General features: G+C 39.7%; 1 long non-coding RNA gene across 5 annotated transcripts; it reads left to right on the top strand.

Annotated features, from left to right (window-relative positions):
• The first annotated feature begins 3,267 nt into the window (after nt 1-3,267).
• On the top strand, nt 3,268-20,320 carry LOC127381021 (uncharacterized). 5 transcript variants are annotated; one of them, XR_007888632.1, is made up of 5 exons: nt 3,268-3,326; nt 3,610-3,697; nt 4,624-4,692; nt 12,157-12,190; nt 12,781-14,186. It is a non-coding gene; the product is annotated as an uncharacterized LOC127381021 (long non-coding RNA). The 5 variants fall into 5 exon arrangements; XR_007888630.1 differs by lacking the exons at nt 12,157-12,190; nt 12,781-14,186 and adding exons at nt 18,714-18,850; nt 20,044-20,320 and having other exon boundaries at nt 3,274-3,368; XR_007888631.1 differs by having other exon boundaries at nt 3,274-3,340.
• Nucleotides 20,321-20,552: the final 232 nt, after the last annotated feature.

The raw sequence follows: 20,552 nt of genomic DNA, 5'->3' as shown, positions 1-20,552 counted from the left end.
TAGAAAATTTCTTGCTAGAAAAAGGAGTTTCTTTTCCTGCAGTTTCTTCCTCTAAAATCTTGTGAAGTCCTATGTGAAATCTTGTTTCACAACTAAAGATGACTTCTGTAACACATGTAGTAGGCAAAGAAATTCTGCAGGTGGCCATGCTCAGCTTGTAATCACAAGGGTTTTTATCTTGATGGAGTAAACTCATAGGAGAGGGCTGCCAGCAGCTTATGTTCCTAGACACTACACAGGACACTAGACACTGGCAAATACATCATGTTTGAATACACATGGCATATATTCCTGTCATGATAAAAACATTTCCCTCTCATGCTATCAGAAATGCTTCTGAACAAAATAATCACTGACAAGCTGAAAAATATACTAAAACCACAAAGTATTTTTTTAAAAACAACAACAAATGTGAAGATCCAAGCACTCCTCTGTGCTTAGGCAAAGACATTCTTTGGGTGGAGGTTTGGAGGGAAAGTAAAAAAGATTGTGAAGACAAATTTTGGGGAGGAAAAAGATCACCTTAATTGATATCAAGGTGTAATTGTGACTACAGCATTAATTCCCCACCCACTGCTAATAACTCTCTGCTCTGAATTCATGTCTTTATTTTTTCTGTAGAACTGAATGTGTAAGTTTTTAGGCTGAAAATAATTTCTGTAAACAAGAATGGAGGTAATTAAATGATAAGTTGTATTTCTCAATCAGACCGAACACATCATTCTAGGAGGCATGAAGTGCTCCTGCTCCTTTCCTGGGGTTAGGAAACTGGCAAATTCAGTCCCTGCATTAACTCTCTTGCTCCTGGTCATTGTAGGGCAGTCATGCTCTAACTGTGTAGTCTGAGGTTCCTTGGGATTTCCTTGATGCAACAGGGCTCCAGGGACAGCTGTAAGACACCCAAAACTTCCAGTTTGTATTGATGGAATCATGCTATTCCAATGATTAATTCAAAAATGTGGCAGAAATATAATGGAAAGAACATCAGCTGCTTAGCTAGTCTCAGTAATTGTACCTAACTAATTAAAAGGCTATGTTAAAAAGAATCGGGTTAAAAAAATTTTGCACAGGAGGGTGTCATAGGAATTGCACCACTGCTCTGCCTCTTCTTAGGTCACACATTGGTCTTTTTTTTTTCTTTTGGACCATATGTACCCTCCCTTTGTTAATTTAAAATGTGAGGTAAGGAGAGACAAGCATCAACTGTTGTGTTTTGTTTTCTTTTTAATTTTTTCTTTATAAGAAAGAACTTCAAAAGAATCCAAAGTTACCTCAACTCTCAGTAACAGTATTCAGTTTTCTTTCTACTCTTACTATAGCCAAAAAGATTCTTCCTCTACATGGTCAATAAAACTCCCTCTTCTGAAAGGATCCTTCCTAATACCCCTTCCCCCCTACACAGCTTCTTAACAAAACCAAAGAACACTTTTTTCCTTATAGGCAATTGTGTCCATAAAAAAACCCCAAAACTTTTAATTTTTCTTCCTCTGGCTTTTCTTCCTTTTTGATGTTATAGAATGGTAACATTGTGGCCTCCACTCTTTCCATTTTCTGTGTCTGTAGGTTGATTCCCACTTCGGGCTTACTTCAAGAGTTTTGCCCAAAGAACAGAGTTAGGCAGAAGTGCAATCCCCCATTTTCCCCCTGCCCTCCTTAATAAGACAGTGGTACTCAATTGATTACAGCTGTACTCCTAAAACAGAAAAAAAAAAGGTCACTTTGCTGGTAAAATGTCCTCCCTTCAGGAGGCTATACAACCAAGAAACTCAGAGCTACTACAAACAGTTTAGTTCTGCAAGGATGTATATACACACTCTGCCAAATCCTCTTGTGTTTCGACCTGGTCTCTCTTCCAAAGAAATCAAGGAATCAGTTTTCTCCTTTCTTTGCCTTCCTCATTTTTTTTATGTGTTTATTCTTTCACTGTGCGATTGCACTTTTAATTGTAATTTTTTTCTCTTAAAAAAGGAGTATGGAAGCATTACAGAAAGCATTACACAACGTGTACAATGCAGTGTTTTCAATTCGTCCATTTTAGATTTTGACATTAAGGGCACAAATAATTATCAAGTGTTTTAACGTGACGCCATGTGAAGGCCTCTGACTCTTGCAGAAACGACCATGAAAACTACCAGCACAAATAACATCATTCAGCTGGAAAAGGGGTGTAATCTGACATCAAAGTCTGCTAGAAGTGAAATATTAATAGCACCATTTCTTCTCCTCCTGAGGAAACCGTGGAGGACAAGATGAAAGGACAGGTGCACGGAGATCCACCAACAGATCTGGCCTTACCTGGCATTGCACGGTTCCCAAAAGTAAGGGCAGATTTCTGGCGGGAACACCCAACCACCCAAGTAGTCTCTGAACAGGCACCCGTTTCTGGATGCCAGGCGTGTGACGTGGCCCCTTGGCGGGCGTTCCGGACGCTTCCACAGCTGCGGGCGCAGCTCCAGCCCCCCGAGCCCCTCCGGGCCAGCCGACCCGGCCGCTCCGGCCAGAGCTCCAGGACTTCACGGCAGCACCTCCGCCACCCAGCCCGCCACCCAGCCCGCGGTGGGTGCTCCCGGCTGCTCCCGGACCGCCGCCACGGGCCGGCTGGGGACCAGCAGCAGGCCGCAAGGCGTGGGCGCCGCGCTTCGCCCTTCTGCTAAACCCGCGCGCTTGTCTGTTCCGGTGCTGGCTGCTGCGGGGGTTTTGTTGTTGTTGTTGTTGTTTCGGTTTTCGGTTTGGGTTTGTTTTTACTGTGTTCTCCCCTTGCTTTTAGAAGGAACTCTCGAGCGTATTTCTTAAAACCATATTTTACATTTATTACCAGTCGGCACCGTGAAGCTGAGACCTGTTAAGAATAAATATTTGCATACGAGCTGCCCCCCGTGTCTTTCCCGAGCGGCCGCTCACGGAGCGGGGGGTGGGGGGCGCGCGCTGCGGCCGTTCCCGCCCGTTCCTCCTCTGGCGCGCGGGGTCGCCAGGGAGACGCCGCGGAGGGCGGGGCCGCCGCCGCCGCCGTGGGCGGGAGGAGAGCGCTGGCTTCCCATTGGTTGAGGCGGGCGAGCGGCTTCCTGCCTATTGGCTGCTTTTCTTGGCGGGGGGGCGGGGCATGGCGTGGCGCTGCCGCCTGGTTTCGAGTCGCCCCGGTGTCTCCTCGTCCTCGGTGCAGCAGCGGAAGTGACGAGGGGAGGAGGCCGGTCCGTTGGGCGCGCGGGCGGCGGGGTTCGCTGCCGTTAGCGACCGGCTCGGAGCGGGGGCGGCGGCGGGGGACGGCGGGAGAGAGCGGCGCTGAGGTACCGGCGCTGAGGTACCGGCGCTGAGGTACCGGCGCTGAGGTACCGGCGCTGAGGTACCGGCGCTGAGGTACCGGCGCTGAGGTACGGCCGTGCCTCCGGGGAGGCGGGAGGGCGGTTGTTTGGCGAGGGCCGGCTTCTCTGTGAAGCCCTTCCAGACAGACGGGCTGTAGAGGTGTCGTAGTGATAAAAGATGGGCTTCCGCCTGGAGACGCGTTGAGACAGAGTCATCCCTTCGCCCAGCGAGCCCTTCCCGCGTGGTCCCCCTTGGTTTGCTGAAAATAGCCAGGAGTTGGGTTTATTCGTTCTCTCTTATTGTGTGCAGCGGGCCGGTTTGGCAGGATGAGCGCTGTGAGTGAAGAAGCTAAGCCAGAAGATGTCAAGCCAGAATCTGAAAAAAAAAATATTGTGAAGTGAGTGTGTTTCTTGATGACTTTTCAGACTGTATGGTAAAATGCAGGCTTAAGGTGTTTTAACATGCTCTTAGAAATACAGAACTAACCTAGATGTAGTGGGGCAAGCCTGTAAGTGATAGAAGTGCTTAATGTGGAGAATAATGGTCGGTCCTTGGAAGAGCTACTTGTCATAGGATTCGGTTAATTCAATTTCTTTTGAGCAGTCACAGGTGCAATAACATGGTCCTTCATTACAGTCTTTCATATGCCTGTTAGGTGTTTCTCGTAGGTGACTGTAAAGGCTACAAGTTAAAGGCTACAGTTGTGGGTCAGAATGTGACTAAATTGCTATAGCAGTTAGTTTTTTCTGGTGCATTAAACTTTTGGGACAGTACATCAAGAGAACAGACAACATTAGCATACATTAGTAATTGTTTTATTTAGCTAAAGATAGCAATAAAGAATTGCATTGTCTTCTATTAATTATTGTAATGCTGTCTTTGTGTATCTTAAATAAATGTAGATGCCTTCCTCCGTGTTTTTATCTGGTGCCTTTGATGTAACAATGAAGGGAGTTGCAGTTGTCTGTTCCTTTCTAGTAGCTGCATGATCGTCCCTTTTTATTGGCTTTCCAGCCTGGTGAAGTTTAGAAAACTAAGAAATCAGAGGCTGGTTGTAGGAGGGAAGGGAGGAGGTCTTAAAAGATGTGTGCCACCTGGTATATTTAAACATGTATTTAAATACCATTTAAACAGGTTTGCACACTAAGACTGGTCACTTTAGTGGTATGCTGCTCTCCTAAATGTCACACCAATTGTACTGTTTAAGCCAAAGAAGACTTTAAAAATTATGCTGTAGAAACGGATGTATTTCCAGTTTTTATAACTCTTCAACTACAGAATATCCATAGCGTAACTGAAGATGTGCTTCCAATTCTTTTTTAGGTTTGTAAAGTGCCATGTATGAGTTCTATAAGTCTTCAGTCACACTATTGTGGTGCAAAGCATAGAAAGGTAAGATTTTTCCATATTAAGTTATATGCAAATTTAATAAGAAATCCATGATTCTTCTAAAATTCAGTAATTGATTTCACGTGGCTTCAAGTGCTTCTGTAACTCACTGGTAGATCTGTAACAGTAGTTTCCTTGAAAAATCCCAAGAAAAAGATGAGGTGGGAATCCCACAGCTGTTTTGTACAGCATGTAACTTGAAACGTCAACCATACCTAAAGGTAAATGTGTGTTAATTGTGAAATGAACATTTTAATTCAACGCAAGTCACAGATGGTGAAAGAATGCACGCTTCTGTTTTGGGTACAGTTGGTAAAAGTGATGCTCTGTTTTCCAAGTCTACACAGCTGACCTGTACTAGCTAGCTTATTTGTTACTTCGATAGTAACATCAATTCAAATTTCCTGCAGGAGTTACATAGGCTTAATTACCAAGTCTTATGGTTCTGTTTGTTTGAAGCATCCCAATGGCAACTGTCTGGTTTACTGCTTTTGCTTGTTTTGTGCTTAAATTATTAAGCTACTTTTAATTCTGTGAGAATGTATTTAGAGACAAGGCTTTTCTAAATGTTGGTTGAACTTTTGACTGTTGATTGACTGATGATTGTCTGTTGTTTAAAATTCCACATTCTTAGTCTATCAGGATGAGACATACTTGTCTGTACTTTCCTATGTTACTTACCATTGCTACCATCAGATTGTTTGTGCAGTTGTGGCACTGAAGTGCCTGCTTTAATGTTCTCTTAATGACATTTTGGTTCTTCCTGGAACACTAAAGACTAACTGCAGTACTGTCATTCTCAAGTATTGTGTGCACCTTTTCAGTTATACATGAGGGGCATCTCCCCGCCTTCTAATTTTCAAGACAATACTGTTTTGTTACCTGTTTTCCAATCACTTTAATAACATGGACTCTTACTTGAGTCAGTGGCTACACTTTTTCCAAACACTTCTTTTCACCTTGATTCAGTTGTCTTGTTCCCTGCGGATCCAGTAGAAGTGTACAGTACTACAGTGTTTTTCATGTCCTGCCAACTGTTCTTGCTAATGCAAGAAGTTCTTGTGTTTTTTCTTTGTATTTCCTAGCTAACCTTCATAACAATCCATGTACTGCTGTTTCTTCCTGTTAATGTGGAAAAACTAGTGAATATTTTGTTTGAAACTTCTCATTTAGCTTTCCTTCTGTTTCACTCTTGGAAATCAGTGTATGCTAGGCTGTATCTTTCAAACGTTGGGTTAATGAAGGGCTGCAAACTGATAGAGAACAAGAACCAGGCAGGTTGAAAACTGGATGCTTGTTAGATGTTAAGAGTTAGTGCTGGTGTATGGAGTCCTGGTAAGTCACATGGCTGCAGTTCTGTAGGAATAACTCTGCAATATTGTGTCATCAGTTTTTTCAGTTACCTTTAATTCCTCACTTTAAATTATGACTTCTATTTTATGTTTTGGTAGAAGGAAACCAGAATTGAGTTATCGCTGGAAGTTCTCGTATCACCAAGTTTGAATTAACTGTTGAAGTCCTGAGTATGTATTCCTTTTAGATCCAGGCTAGGTGGTGATAGTTGTCACAGATTTAGCCAATAATCAGGTGACAGATGCTCTCTGTTATCCCCCCACTACTCTCCCACAGGAAGATAAAAGGGGGAATAAAGGACAGCGACTTCCATGTTGGAAAAAACCCAAACTAGAATAGATTCAAAGAAGTAGTAATAATGATGATGGTAGTGAATTACAAATCCATACAAATATGTACATGTGGAACGTATGCTCCCCAGTTGGTAGTTACTTCCTGACCAGAATGGAGTTGTCTGAGCGCAGGGTCCCAGTGACAGTCTGCAAAAGGGTTGGAACAGCCAAGCTGGTCCTACCTGGGGAGGCAAGGGAAGGTGACTTGTCTTGTTGAACAGTATTCTTCTCCAGCAATGAAACAGGATGCAGAAATAGTAGCAGAAGAGGGAGAGATGACAGACAGACCCCAACCCAGCCAGAGAGACCAGCAGAGTGCTCTCTGAGGAGCCATTTGATGCTGAGCCCCAAGAGCAGGAGCACTGTGATTACTCCGTGTGGCTTCCCTGACCTATCCCTTCCTCCCCACAGGTGCAGCTGCTCCCCCCACAGTAGATGACATAGTCACAGGCTCCAGTGGAGTCTCAGAATGTCTCGGGTCACTATGGCCATAGACTATTTTTTTTAATCCTGGTATTCTCAAACCAGGACAATAGTGAATAGCTCTTCATTGTTCCTTACTGGAGGAGTTTCTGTTCAAACTAATATCAAAGGATGTCCTGACAACATAACTAAGAGAAGATGGTAGCTCTTTATTTACCTAAACCACAACACTAGTGAACTCACCAGCCATTTTTTTATTACTTAGTTACCTAACTTTTTTTTACTTTCAGTTACCTGTTTGTTTTTAAAGTGACATTGGTAGAGATACTTTGTGCTTGCCTTCGACTAGAGGAAGTTTGACAAACACAAGGAATAATCCTTCATTAGGAGAAGTACAGTTGCAGGGAAAGTTCCAAGAAACAAGTGTAAAGATTTGCTGCTTGTGTGACATGATTCTCATTTCATTTGCCTGCAGCTCCCATAGCTATTAATTTTGGTAGCTGAGGTAGTAAAGCTTTGCTGTCTGACAGATTTGTAGGAGTATTTCAGTTGACTTTCTGTACGTAGTTGTTGTATCTCTTTATTTTGGTCACTTCAGTGATTTGGTTATTCTGGGTTTTGGGTAAGTCCTCATTATATTTATGTTAATTCTGCATGCCTTTGTTTTATGTGTATATGTTGACTGGTTTGTTCACCTCTATATCAGTACCATGGACTTCTAAAGAAACAGCATGAGAATGTGTAGTTTCTTTCAAAGAGGCTACTTACCAAACTTTTAAGCATGCGTCGTAGGTAAATTGTATCAAATGCGTTGCTTCCATTAAATTTGGGACGTTTTTATTAGTGACCTGTGTATAACCAAATAATTAAGACTTTTTTTGAGTAAACCTAATTCATTTGTACTATACTTCTCAGGCTCTAGTAATACTGCTTTTGATGAGTTAGAGATTTTTCTTTTTCTTGTACTGACTCTTAATCTCGGTGTTTCAACTGACAGTGCCTAAATATGTTATAGCTGGAGGGGAAAATGTAAATAATACCTGTCTCTTCACAGCAGCTTAGGCAGACCACCCAGATTTGTTATAAGTTGGAGAGTAATTTTACTCCTGCCCAGAATATTATGTTACTTCCTAAAGTAAAAAAGAATAGTCCTATACTTTAAGCCTTGTGGAATTCCTTTCGCAGTGTTGGAGGCCATTAATTTGGTGCATTAAGTTGAGTCTACATTCTTACAAGAAAGTGAGTCCTGCTCATGGCAGGGGGTTGGAACTTGATCTTTAAGGTCCCTTCCAACCTTCATGATTCTATGATTTTATTTCAACTTTCCCATGGCTTTAGGCCCATCAAAGCAACTATATCACTTGGGCCTGAGTCTCCTTCTGATTTCCCTGTTCCTACACTCTGCCAAGTCCTCCACTACACCATGTCCCAAAGCACTACATCCCTTCCAGGAATGGTGACTCAACAGCTTCCTGCTGGCCATACTATTTCTGACACAAGCCAGGATGCTGTTGGCCTTCTTGGCCACCTGGGCACACTGCTGGCTCATAGTCAGCCAGCTGTCAACCAGCACTCTCAGGTCCTTTTCCTCTGGGCAGCTTTCCAGCCACTCTTCCCCATGCCTGTAGGGTTGCATGGGATTGTTGTGACCCAAGTTCAGGACCTGGCACTTGGCCTTGTTAGACCTCATACAACTGGCCTCAGCCCATTGATCCAGCCTGTCCAGGTCCCTCTGTAGAGCCTTCCTACCCTCAGGCAGATCAACACTCCCTCCCAACTTTGTGTCATCTGCAAACTTAGTGAGGGTGCAGTCGAGCCCCTCATCCAGATAATTGATAAAAGATGCGAAACGGAACTGGCTCAGATGCTCCTCATAAGACTTGTTTTCCAAATGCTTCATCAGCCCCAGTACTGACCCCTGAGGAACACCACTTGTGACTGGTTACCAACTGGATTTAACTCTGTTCACCACAACTCTTTTGGCCCAGCCATCAAGCCAGTTTCTTACCCATTGAACAGTACACCCATCCAAGCCATGAGCAGCTAGTTTCTCCAGTAGAATGCTGTGGTAAACAGTGTCAAAGACTTTACTAAAGTCCAGGTAAAAAAATATCTGCAGCCTTTCTGTCATCCCCTAAGTGGGTCCCCTTTTCATAGAAGGAGATCAGGTTAGTCAAGTAGAACCTGCCTTTCACAAACCCATGCTGATTGGCCCCAATTGCCTGTTTGTCCTGCACGTGCTGTGTAATGGCACTCAAGATAATCTGCTCCATAACCTTCCCTGGCACCGAGGTCAGACTGACAGGCCTGTAGTTCCCCGGATCTTCATCTGACTCTTCTTGTAGATGTAAAATATTAGGTAATTTTTAATTGTATATGGTGTACCTTTTTAGAGTACATTTAGCTTCTGTCCCTGATAATTGATTCTTTGTTGTGCCAAGAGTTTGTATTTCTCACTGACCTCGGTGTTCATGTCTATGATGTCTTCTGTGTCCTTGAGCTTGAGTAATAAGCAGAATATACATCTACTTTTTATAGCGTTGGTAATTTACGAGGCCGAACCCCTGTAGAAGTTACTGATGGGCTAAAGATTGTGATGCCGACAGTGCAAGGCTCTGTGTATCTTGTGCATTAAAAGCCTTATAACCTTTGTATATTTGGTTATTGACAGGTTTTGTTGCTGAATAGATATTTATGGGGTTGTGGTGTAAACTTAGACAAAATGGCACTCATACGTGTGTCTATAGTTTATATCTCTTTGGAAATTTGAATTGGCTTGTATTATATACTTTGGAAAACAATTGAATGTTACTTTTAGTCGTTATGATAAAATGGTTAGAAAACAATGTTTATATAACTTTATTAATGCCTTTCACTCAGCCAAGTCTTCGGGAGCAGTGGGGCAGGTACTGCATGAAAGGTGGGTTTGTTTTATTTTTTTGACAGTTGAGTAGCAAACTATGCCTTTTTGAGGGAGTAGTCCTCAGATAAAATAGACCTGCTGTGCACATAACTGGAATATGATGGTATGTGGTATATTTTATTCTGGTTTTGCAGCAGCATGTTAACTTTATTGTTCTGTTTGCTAGAGAGGAAAATCCTAGAGTGGAATGTCTTTTTTTTTTTCTTTTCATGTGTTTTGAACAGCCCTTTGAGGGCATTGACAGCAGCAGAAGGGTGTTGCCTCTTCTGTGGACTGCATTTGGAGCACAGATGAAGATTGTTCTCATTTTGTCAAAGAGGCAGGGTTTCTTAGCCTCCCTTCACATCTGGGGATAGTTAGGGTAGAAAGGCCTGCTCAGTTCCAGGAGAGGAATCTGCATTTGGGACTCTGCACCCTCATTAGAAACAAGGAATGTTCACCTCTGTGAAGAAAGTTAATTTTTTGTCTTCACCATTTAGGTGTTCTTATTTCTGCTATACCTCTTGCCCCTGGTGGTTGTGCGTAAGAACCTGTAGGTGAAAATATCTGATGTACAGGCAACTTTTCTGTCCTTTTATATAGCATTAAAATCAACCATGTTGGAAAAGCATGTTAATTGGACTTTTTTGTGTTGATACCTGAAATGTGAACATAGCTATGTTTCAGTTACAGGGAAGTCGCCTTGCTCTTGTCTTGTAATGTTTGGTCTTGAGAAGGATGCTGTTGTGTTCTGCGCCTTATCTTGATCCAAAGAGGCTTAAATGGTAGAGCTTTTGCAAAAAACCCCACCAAAACAACCCTTGATTTACTGAGTATGAGCTTGAATAAATACAAATAAATAGAATTTCTGTTTGGGCTGCTAATATCTAGCTGATAGGATTTCAAGAGTGTATATATTTAGGAACAACTAAATTATGTTTACATAATATTTACCTATGCATGTGAAACTGCTTTGTTCGATAACCTGTGAACTAGAATTATATGAAAAAATAATTGATGCAGTCAGTCTTACAGATTACGGTTTGGGAGATTTGAACCCTAAAACACCAGGAGTTTTTGAGGTTTGGCATCTCAAAGTTAGACACTTTTGTTAGGAATTACTCTAGCTTTTCATAGTCTTAGCTCAAAAACAGCTGCTGAAACTCGCTTGTGACACATAACCCAGGACAGAAGTTTCTTCCTAACATCTGAGAATCTTCATTCCTGATATTGTTTTGAGTTTTCTGCTTCTTTTTTTAAAATAAAATAAAATAACCAAGGGTCACAAGTAAAATGGACCCATTAGCTTCAGTTGTGGAACTCCATTTCTGCTTTAACAAAAGCAGTAATCAAAGGACAATCAGAGTCAATATTGATTGTCTAAAAATGATTGGGAAGAAATTATCTTTGAGCAGCAGCTCATGTTTGCTAATGTTTTCTATGCTTCTCTGAAAAGTTAGGTATTAGCAGCTGTTGTAAAACTCTGTAGAATGACAAGTAACAAACACTTGTAGCAGCATAACTGCAAGGGAGACTGTCTCTATTCCAAGTTTATAAAATCCTACTGAACTCATACAGCATCACCCACTCACTATCTGTGGCAATACTAGGACTTAGGTAGCTTCCTTTTTTGGTATTGCCATGATCAAACAGCTATTTGGCTTCTAAAAAAATCAACAGTTGTGTCCGTCTTGCTTATTACTGAATTGCCACATTGTGCTGCATCTCTTCCATGCTACTTAACACTGGAAATACAGCACTCAGGTCTGGGCAGACAGCTACCTTACTGGTAGAATGATGACACTGTTTCATTCTTGTAAATGGCAAATTTGTGTTAATTTGCCACAGAGTTTTCCAGATGAGCTGGTATCTGTTTTAGCTGTGTTCTGAAATGGAAATTTAAGTTCCTCTTTTCCTTAAATACAGCCAAAAAGTGATCTGTTCCGCATTCAGCTGATGAAAGCCACTTTTCCTGTTCTTTGTGGTATGAATGAACCTTCAGGAGATTTGGCTAGCCTTAAGGTTTAGCCAAATCCACTCAAAATGTTGGGGGAGCTGCTTTTCGTTAGTTTGTTCTTCCCTTTTGGCCAAGTATTATTTTACTAATATTTTTTTGTTGTTGTTGTTGGAACTACAGCTTTTGAGAACTTCGGAGTTGTAATCATGTAGAACTCAAGGCTTTGGCATCCTTGAGATACTTTTTTTTTTTAATAACAGGGCTTTCTTGAAATTAACCTTGTATTAACTGTAAATATACTTTCGTCAGTGCTTCCAACTTTTGCAGAAAATTGTAGAGGCTCTAATTTTTTCCTATTTGATCATGGAAACTTTGGCCTGTAACTTTATTCATCTGCAAAGGCTTCTCAGGAAACACGAGATTTTTCCTTCAAATGGTGCAGCAAATTAATTAATTTTTCTTATTTTATTTTGGGATGACTTGCGTCTTCGTAATTAAAGAAAGAGAAAGTTCTGAGACCCGAGACTGTCTGTTGTAAGTATAGCACTCTTTCCAGTGTATGTAACTGTGTATGGCTTTGTATGCTAAACATTTTTCCTGAGATTTCTATCTAGTGAACTGCTGAGCAAAAAATATTGTGGAGTATGAAACCTTATTTACATCTTTCTGCATCTAAATATCTGTATGTCTATGTAGTAGAGGGATGGATAGTCAGTAATTTAGTTTTGCACCTTCCCAAGCTAAACTGTTGCCCACTTGTCAGCTTCAGGGTATCTTTTCCCCCAGAAACTGAGGATGTGAATCCAGATTGTCATATGTCAGTGAAAAGAATAGTTGTAGTGAAAAGTTGAAAACATAAGATGTAGCTAGCTTACAGCAGAAATGGAAATCTTGTCATAAAGGCATTCACTGATGGTAACAGGCAAGATTTTTAAAGTACAGATAGCAGAGAACGTTGGCAGATACAGGAATACGGAATAAAAAAAACAATGAGAAGGTTAGAAAACAAAATGGTTGTACAGTCAGTCATCTCAAGAAATGAGCCTTTCACTTCTACTCTATCTTCTTAGTCTGTTCTTTTAAGAAGCAAGGCTTACATTCTGGCTTTGTCATCTGTTCCCCAGTATCTCTTGAACCTCTCGGCCTTTTTGCACCAAGTTGATCCAAGGGCTCCTGAAAATACACATCTGCACAGAAGAGTGATGGTGTCAGTCCTCCACTGAGGGAATTGCTGCAGGCTGCGCTTACCTCTTGCTGGACCCTGAAGATTCAACACGAGAAAGATTTAGAAAAGCGCTGGTCAGAGTCCATTTAGTAAGAGACTGGGCTTCGTTAGCTGCTCTCATGGTTTGGTGCTGACAAGAGAATATCTGTACAAGGCATATCATTCAAGTATGTAAACAATTATTAGACATTTTACCTCAGTAGATGTAAGCACTGCATGCAGATCTTCTTTCTTTAGAAATACTGGTAGTGAAGCTCCTTAACAGAATTTCTGCAAGAGTTCTGAAAGCATGAAAGTCTTCTCAAAATCCAGTGGGTCTTAGCAGTCTAAAATTATATTTGTACCTCAGGAACAACAGCAGATTTGTTCAGCTGTGGGCTGGTGTTTTTAATGGAAAACAATTTGTAGAGATTTCTTTGTATCCCTCATCAAAAACAGTAATAAGAAATAATACTCATTAATTGAAGAGGTTCTTGCTTCAAGGCCATAAAATCATGCTTTGGAGGAGTAATGTAAAGGATGCGTGGGACAGAAAGTGAGACTTGAATAAGAGGACAGCAAGACTAAAAAGACAGGTGGAATACAGAAGCCTGTAGAAAGACCTATGCCCTATACTGCTCAATGTACTACTACAAGCTCAACATTCTCTGGAGAATACAGGTTAAGAATGTCTGCTTGTTATAAATATTGCATCTCTGGAAATGTTATATGTTAGAATCTTTCAATTGTGATGTATCTTGCAGAACAAGAGGAGTTAAGTTAAAATCTCTGATTATTAAAGTGAAGAATCTAGACATGAAACTTTGATAAACAAGTTATCTCTAGCTTCTGAAGATGTCCCAGCATCACTGGGACAGAAGTGTTGCAGGATGTGCTTTAATCCAGTGTCTTGGTAATAATTTTGAAGCAATCAACCTCTGATTTCTAATATGAAATGATCATTCATACTATTGATGTCTCCGTTAATCTGTTGCATTCACGCTGAATTCTTCTTACTCACTGAAGATCTGAGCGTGGGAGGCCGGTTGCCAAGCCACTGTTAGGGTTTGAAGAGGCTGAAATTTGACCTGATTAAGTTTGTATATGTTTTAGTTGTGAGGTTTTCTTTTTCTACAGGTAGAAAACCTTTCCACCGGAATAGCTTTTCAAAGATGGCAATTCAGATTTAATTTTGCAGAATTATATATTTCTTTGATATATATGCAGAACTTCAGCTCTCCCATGGACATACTACCAATTACACAAATAATTTTCCTCAAGAGCCAGCAAATCTAGGAAGTTCATTGTAATCTGTCACTGAGATACAAGAATAAACTCTGAATTTGCTTGGCCCTTGTTTTTAATTTTAAATAGTTGATTGTTTCTACAGTTTTCAGACAATTACAGTAAGTATGGAAAGAAATGATCCTGCATTTGTGGAGTTCAGTGAAGTCATGTGAATGAGCACGGAAAGTATGAATATTCTTAAATTAGGTGCAATATATGATGTATGGGTATTATTTCAGGATGTAAGTTAATGAGGTGCTCCTATTACTACTGCTGGATCTGCAATCTTATTCTAATGTTCATGTTGTGAAATCCTCTAGTGGGACTGAAATGTGGCAGCGTGTTCACAGAGCTGGAGTTCAAAGAGCCAGGAGAAAAAGTTGTCAAAAGATGATCTTTCTTGGAAATCACTTGGCACAAAACTTGACAAATATTTGAAATGTACACCGTCTAAAGAAGAACAGGCACTTCAGAGGATGAGGTTTAACATTTAAAATGTTTTACACCAACATTTGCAGTTTACTCCTTGCTGCAGAATTAGAAAAAAAAAAAATCTGTTCTCAGCAGGGAGAACACCACAAGTGCTGTTATCATTGTAATCCAAATCTTAAAAGACACATTATTTGCAATCTGACTGTTTTTGAATGGGACATGCCATGTCACTGTTCTCTCTAAACTCGTATAAAGTAACTATTCATAATCTGGAAGTGATAAACATGCATAACCTGACTGTTTAACTGTACAATCTTGTTGGCTTTGAAGTCATTTAAGTCAGGAAATGCATCTGTTTACAGATGATTGTGTTTGGAGGAGTACCACTTTATTTGTAAGAGGGACATCTGGATCCTATGTAAATTTCCATATGGCAAAAGTATCAACAAGTTATTTTTGTAGTAATGACAGCTGGTTATCTGGGGTGTTTTTCGCCTGCTCTCCAGCAGTTTAGAGGAGACCAGCTTAATGGAAGATGTGGGAAGAGAAGATGCTGAAGTCTAGGACTTTACTAAGAGTTGAATCAAAGCTCCATTAAATATACAAATTTCAGTTGTGATTTCTTTGTACAGTGATATAATTGGACAGATGCAAGACTTCTTTCAGCTCAAGTTGAGGCAGTTGCACATATATGTTCAGGGATAAGGAGTGGAGGAGACTGAATGTTGCTTTCTTTTCCAGGACATTTAGGACTAAGCAGACACAAGTTTGGAAAACTTTTTGCTTTGAGCAAGAGGCATTAAATGATGGGGGAATGCTGATATAGATGTTAGACAAATGTTTACTGGGCAATAGCAAAATCCAGTGGTGTACTATTAAAACAAAGCAGCTCAGGAAACACAGCATAGAGGATGAGCCCTATTACAGCTCCCTCTGGGCTCCCTAGCTTTATTGGTGAAATCTATTTGGCACAAAAAGAAGTAGATTAATGGAACTTTTCTACACAGTCTGTGGAATTCTTCTTGCATTACAGGAAGATGCAGAGTTTAGCTTGCAGTGCTTCTCTTACAACAATATGAAAGGAAAACATTGAAAAGTGTCATGAGGGAAATGAGGTAGGCATTTAGTTGCTGGATCTGGCAACATCCTTGAACTTAAAACCTTTAAGTAGCACCATGAGTAAAGTAAGCTTCATTATGGTCATTCTGTAAAGCATGGAGTCAAGGGAAGGAATCAGATCTGAAGATAAGCTGCATTTATTAAACAGCACTGACTACAAGTTCTTCCCCCAGTGAAAGCACAAATGTCATTTGTTATGCCTTGGATTCACCGGTGACAACTTTATTGACAGCCTGACTGACATTCCAGCTTTATGATATAAGTTCTTTATTTTAACATATCCCTCCATGTTCAGTGTCTATCAAGAATTGATTAGTATGTGTAAGATTTTGAGATTTGAAACTACTGCTCAGGAAACCTCAAAGGAAACCTGAAGGTCCTCTTCTGAGTTATAGGCTAGAGAAGAGAATGTTTCAGAATTCATAGTAACAGAATAAGACTGAACACTATTCCAACTCCTATACCACCTCTGTCAGGAAGTTCCCCCATACAATGGAATACAGAGTCTTTGTGTGCTTCACCTCTTGCATTGAAAAGTGAATCCACAGTGCTGAGTCCGGTACCTCTCTGTTGCTGCTTAGTAGGTGGGTTGACAACGTCTGAAACTGTTCTTAAGTTTTGAAACATAGCTGTTTTATTTCTGGCAGTCATTAGGTATGTGTGTGCATTACAAATACGCATAGATGTAAAAAGTTGGCCTCTTTCCAGTATATCCCTGTCCCTCTTGAATTGGGGAGCCCATAACTGGACACAATACTTCAGATGTGGTCTTACTAGGGCACAGTAGAGGGGGAGGAGAACCACCCTGTACCTGCTGGCCACACTATTCTCAATACATCCCAGGGTACTATTGGCTTCTCTTTAAATAAGTAGGCAGTATGAAAAGCACTTCAAAATCAAATAAAATTGAACGCTCTTCTGTTTCTGTGATACTCATGTGTTTGGTGTATTGTGTTGGTGGGGAATGGGGACTGGAAATGAAGACTTTTTCTCACTTAGAGCAGTAACATTACACAAAGAATACTGCTGTTACTGAGCCTATATTAAATTCTAAAATGAAGATAACTGTTCAATTTTCTAACTTATTTGGATTATCTGCTAAGTACTTAATAAAAGGAAGTGAGAAGTAGTCTGACTGTCAAACTATTATCCTAGGTTCTGCAGCTCCAGTCTGAACTTCAACCAAGTATGAAACCCAGAGACCAGGTAGCTGAAAATAACTGAGCTAATGTCCTTTCCAGGTGTGACTTTGAAATCAGTGGTTGTATTTTAATGATGACCAAAGCAGATGATTGATTATGGTTTAGGAAGAAGCAATGCAAGTTACCAAATGTTTGAACCATTGCTTTTCTTTTCTGCACTGGTTCGTTTTTGTAAGAAAAAAATATTTTTTCAGATTAAAAAATATGTATTTTAACATTTCAGCATGCTCTTTTCCAATGGCCAGCACTTGAATACATTTAGTGCCTCTTTGAGATTGTTTGGCAGGTATGTTTAGCTGAATTCTGCTGGTGCTCCGAGGCGACCAAGAATACTTTAAATGTGTATTGGCAGTGCAAAAACCAAGCTATAAAAACTCATTGAGAAGCAAAATACAGCCCTGTTTGAAACACTGCTTGTTCAGACTCAGGAACATACTAGATGTGGTTGTACAGCTTCTAGTCTGCTCAGAGTACAAGAGGTGTTTGCTATATTAGTGAAGATAGTATGTTCTTTATTAGAGTTAAGGCAATATGATTGCTGAACTTCAGACTCAATCAGTTTCAGTATCCTATGTGAGTATTAGAGCTTTAGGAGAAGGAGGAGGTTGGTGGCTTGTTGGGGTTTTTGTTTTGGTTTTATTTTTTTTTCACATGAGAACTGACATGGGCATGCTATGAATGTGAAATTGGTATCTTTCCTCAGTAAACTGGTTAGTTGGATTGTGCTAGAAGGTCTGTTTTGCTTTTTTGGTTCTCTTGAAGATATTAATTCCTTGTGTGTAAAATTGTTAAGGAAAAACAGTGTGTTGGAATTTTTTGTGAGTCAGATCTTGCCTGTTTTCCTTTCGCATTTCAGAGTGCAAATTAATTTTGTTTGTGGGGAGGTGAGTGGCTGGTTTTCATGTGGGCTTTTTGCTTTCTTTCCCCTCTTTCCTTTGCGGGTTAAACTGCCTTTATCTCAACTTAGGAGTTTTCTCTTTTGCTCTTCCTTTTTTCTCCCCATTCTGCTGAAGGGTGTGTATGTGAGTGAGCAGGCAGCTGTGTGGTGCTTGGCTGCTGACTGGGGCCAACCCCTCATAAATACTGAGTATCGGAAATTTTGATAATAGGGAACAGCTGAAGGTTTTTCCTATTTCTTTTAAGCTGCTTATAAACTTGTTATATTTGAGTTGTTCAGAACAGACTTTTCATGCTAAGTATAAGCCTCAAACTTAGATGAGTCCTTTTATGGCATAGTCTTACAGTCATTTCTAGGGAGAATAAAGAAAAATCCCATTTTTGTTCCTGTAATTCTTAAAATCTTGTGAAAGATTTTTTATATTATGAAGGACTCAATATTGTGAAGTGATTATTGTCTTTCCTAATTGTGCTTTGTGCTGCTTGTACACTGTCCAACTGATGTTTGAATTAGGTAGTTTAAATACAGTTTTTTAATATAGATAGTTGCATGACATTCCCTGTTCTCATTCTCTTTTTGATACGCACCTTCTCCATGAATTCTCTTACATGACTGTATTGAATAAAAGGCTTTTTCTTAGTTTCTTAGGTGTGAAAAAAGGTGTATAAAATATTTTGTTTTGGTGGGCTTGCAGATCTGCCATAAACAGTGTTTTTCCTTTCAGAAAAAAAGCATTGTAATGAGATAAATTTAACTGATGTAATAACTCTGATCCTTGCTATCCTGAGGAAGTGTTACATTCTGAAAATGGAATACATTTATTTATTACTTCTGGCTTTTAATGAGCAACATTGAGGAGAATGTATTTGTTTATAGTTGTCTATACTAAAATACAGATATTTCTAACTCTTACAGGTTTAGAACATGTGGTTGAAATCAGATTTGAAGGAAGAAAAGAGCCACATTATGAGTGCAAGCTGTGTGGGTTTAATACAGAGATGGCACCTATGATAGAACATCTTAGTGGATATAAACACAGAAGAGCATACATTGTGAGTAATTTTGATGCATTTTGATCACAATTTATTTAAGATACTTCCCTTCTATTTTATTTCTGTAAATACTTACATCAAGTTTGATGTTTAAATGCCCATGTGATAAATCGCTGTATCTTCTATGGTTGACTCTTCATGGGTCAGATCAACATGAATAGCTATGAAGTTGTGAGCTATTGAGGAAGTGTGATTCAGAGGTATGTGTCTGTATCTGCTCAAAGTCTGTTCCTAGGTGTTTTGATATCCTCCAGGATCAGGTTCCTAGAACTTCGTGGTTCTTTCTTACTCTTCAGCATGCCCATAGGGTTGTTGGATATGGTACAGAGTGTGTTACTTTTTGGTAACAAGCTTTGCTTAGTAGTCATTCCCTATTTTGAAGACTGCTTAAACAACTTCAACATAAAAATGTATTTAGTTGTGTTACAGAGAAGAAATTAGCTAATAATATTCAAAATTATGTTTGCCAGTTTTCTGGAAGCATGTCCAAAAAGTGAAATATGCCAATTTTTTAATATTGTGATTAATTTTGATACTGACCATTTCAAGCTGTTTTGTCAACAGTCTAAAGACTTTCCAGATAAAATTAAGAGAAAGACAACAGGTGTAAAAGAATGCAAAGTCTCATTTCTCAGTCGGATAGCAGGAGAACTAGAGAAGACTGAAGGATTAAAAATGTATAAGGTAATTGGAAGTAAATGTAAAGCACCCAGTAATGTCTTTTATCAGTGCATTTATGTTTGACTTAGTAAAAGTACTGCTGACAAAGCTTGTTACATTTCTGTTTGTTTCTAGGAGGTGTAGTATTAAATTGAACTAAGACTTACCTTAAAGTTATCCTAAAAAGTGTGGGGAAAAGAGCAGTAGTCTTGAAATTCCTCTGAAAAGTTGTTCATTTTTAAAAAGTAAGGTTTTTTAAGTAGAAGATGTTCAGTCTGAATTCAGTGATTCAGAAATTTTAGTGCTTTACTTCAATAATTTTTAATTTTTACAACTTAAATTTTCTCAAATATAAGCAAATTTCCTCTCAAATTTAATTTATATTGATGAGATTATGTATCTGTAAAATTATGGACTACACTATGCTGGGATAAATAAAAGTACTTGTTCCATTTCTAAAGGCATTTGCAGTAGACACTGTTGTTATGGAATTTTAATAATAAAATCTAATAGGAAATTATTTCTCTTCCTAGGTTGAAGGCTACAAAAGACCAAGTACCTAACGTAAGTCTAGGAATTATTTAAATATAATAGATTTGGTGTAATCAGTAGATGATCTCAAAGGGTTTGACAGATTTAGAGTGTTTAACTTGTAACAGCATAAAATGTTTTCAGAGTTTTTTTTAGTTTTTGTGAATTTGAAATGAAGGAATTGCCAGACTTGCAGTGTTTCATAGTTGTTTTTTAGCTGCTTGGTTCTGGAGGTATTTAAGAAAATGACAGTAATTTGATAATCAAGGAAAGTGAAAAAGTATGGAAAAATGGTATTTGCTGGGTTTTTGTGAATAAGTTGATAAACCCTTCTCCACCTCATTTCAGTCATCAAAAACCATACATGCTGATTCACTGGTAAAAGTGGAAGTTACAGTTCTTCTAGCAAGCCAGTTGGAACAAGCAATGAAAACCAAACCCTCAAACATGAAACCAGCATCTTCCCCCAGAGAGCATGTTTGAGTTACCTCCTTTGTTGCTGGAGATGTGT

The sequence above is a fragment of the Apus apus genome, chromosome 2 (genome assembly GCF_020740795.1).
Source record: "Apus apus isolate bApuApu2 chromosome 2, bApuApu2.pri.cur, whole genome shotgun sequence".
NCBI lineage: Eukaryota > Metazoa > Chordata > Aves > Apodiformes > Apodidae > Apus > Apus apus.
The sequence above is the reverse complement of the archived record's forward strand: the minus strand, read 5'-3'. Positions and strand labels throughout refer to the sequence as shown.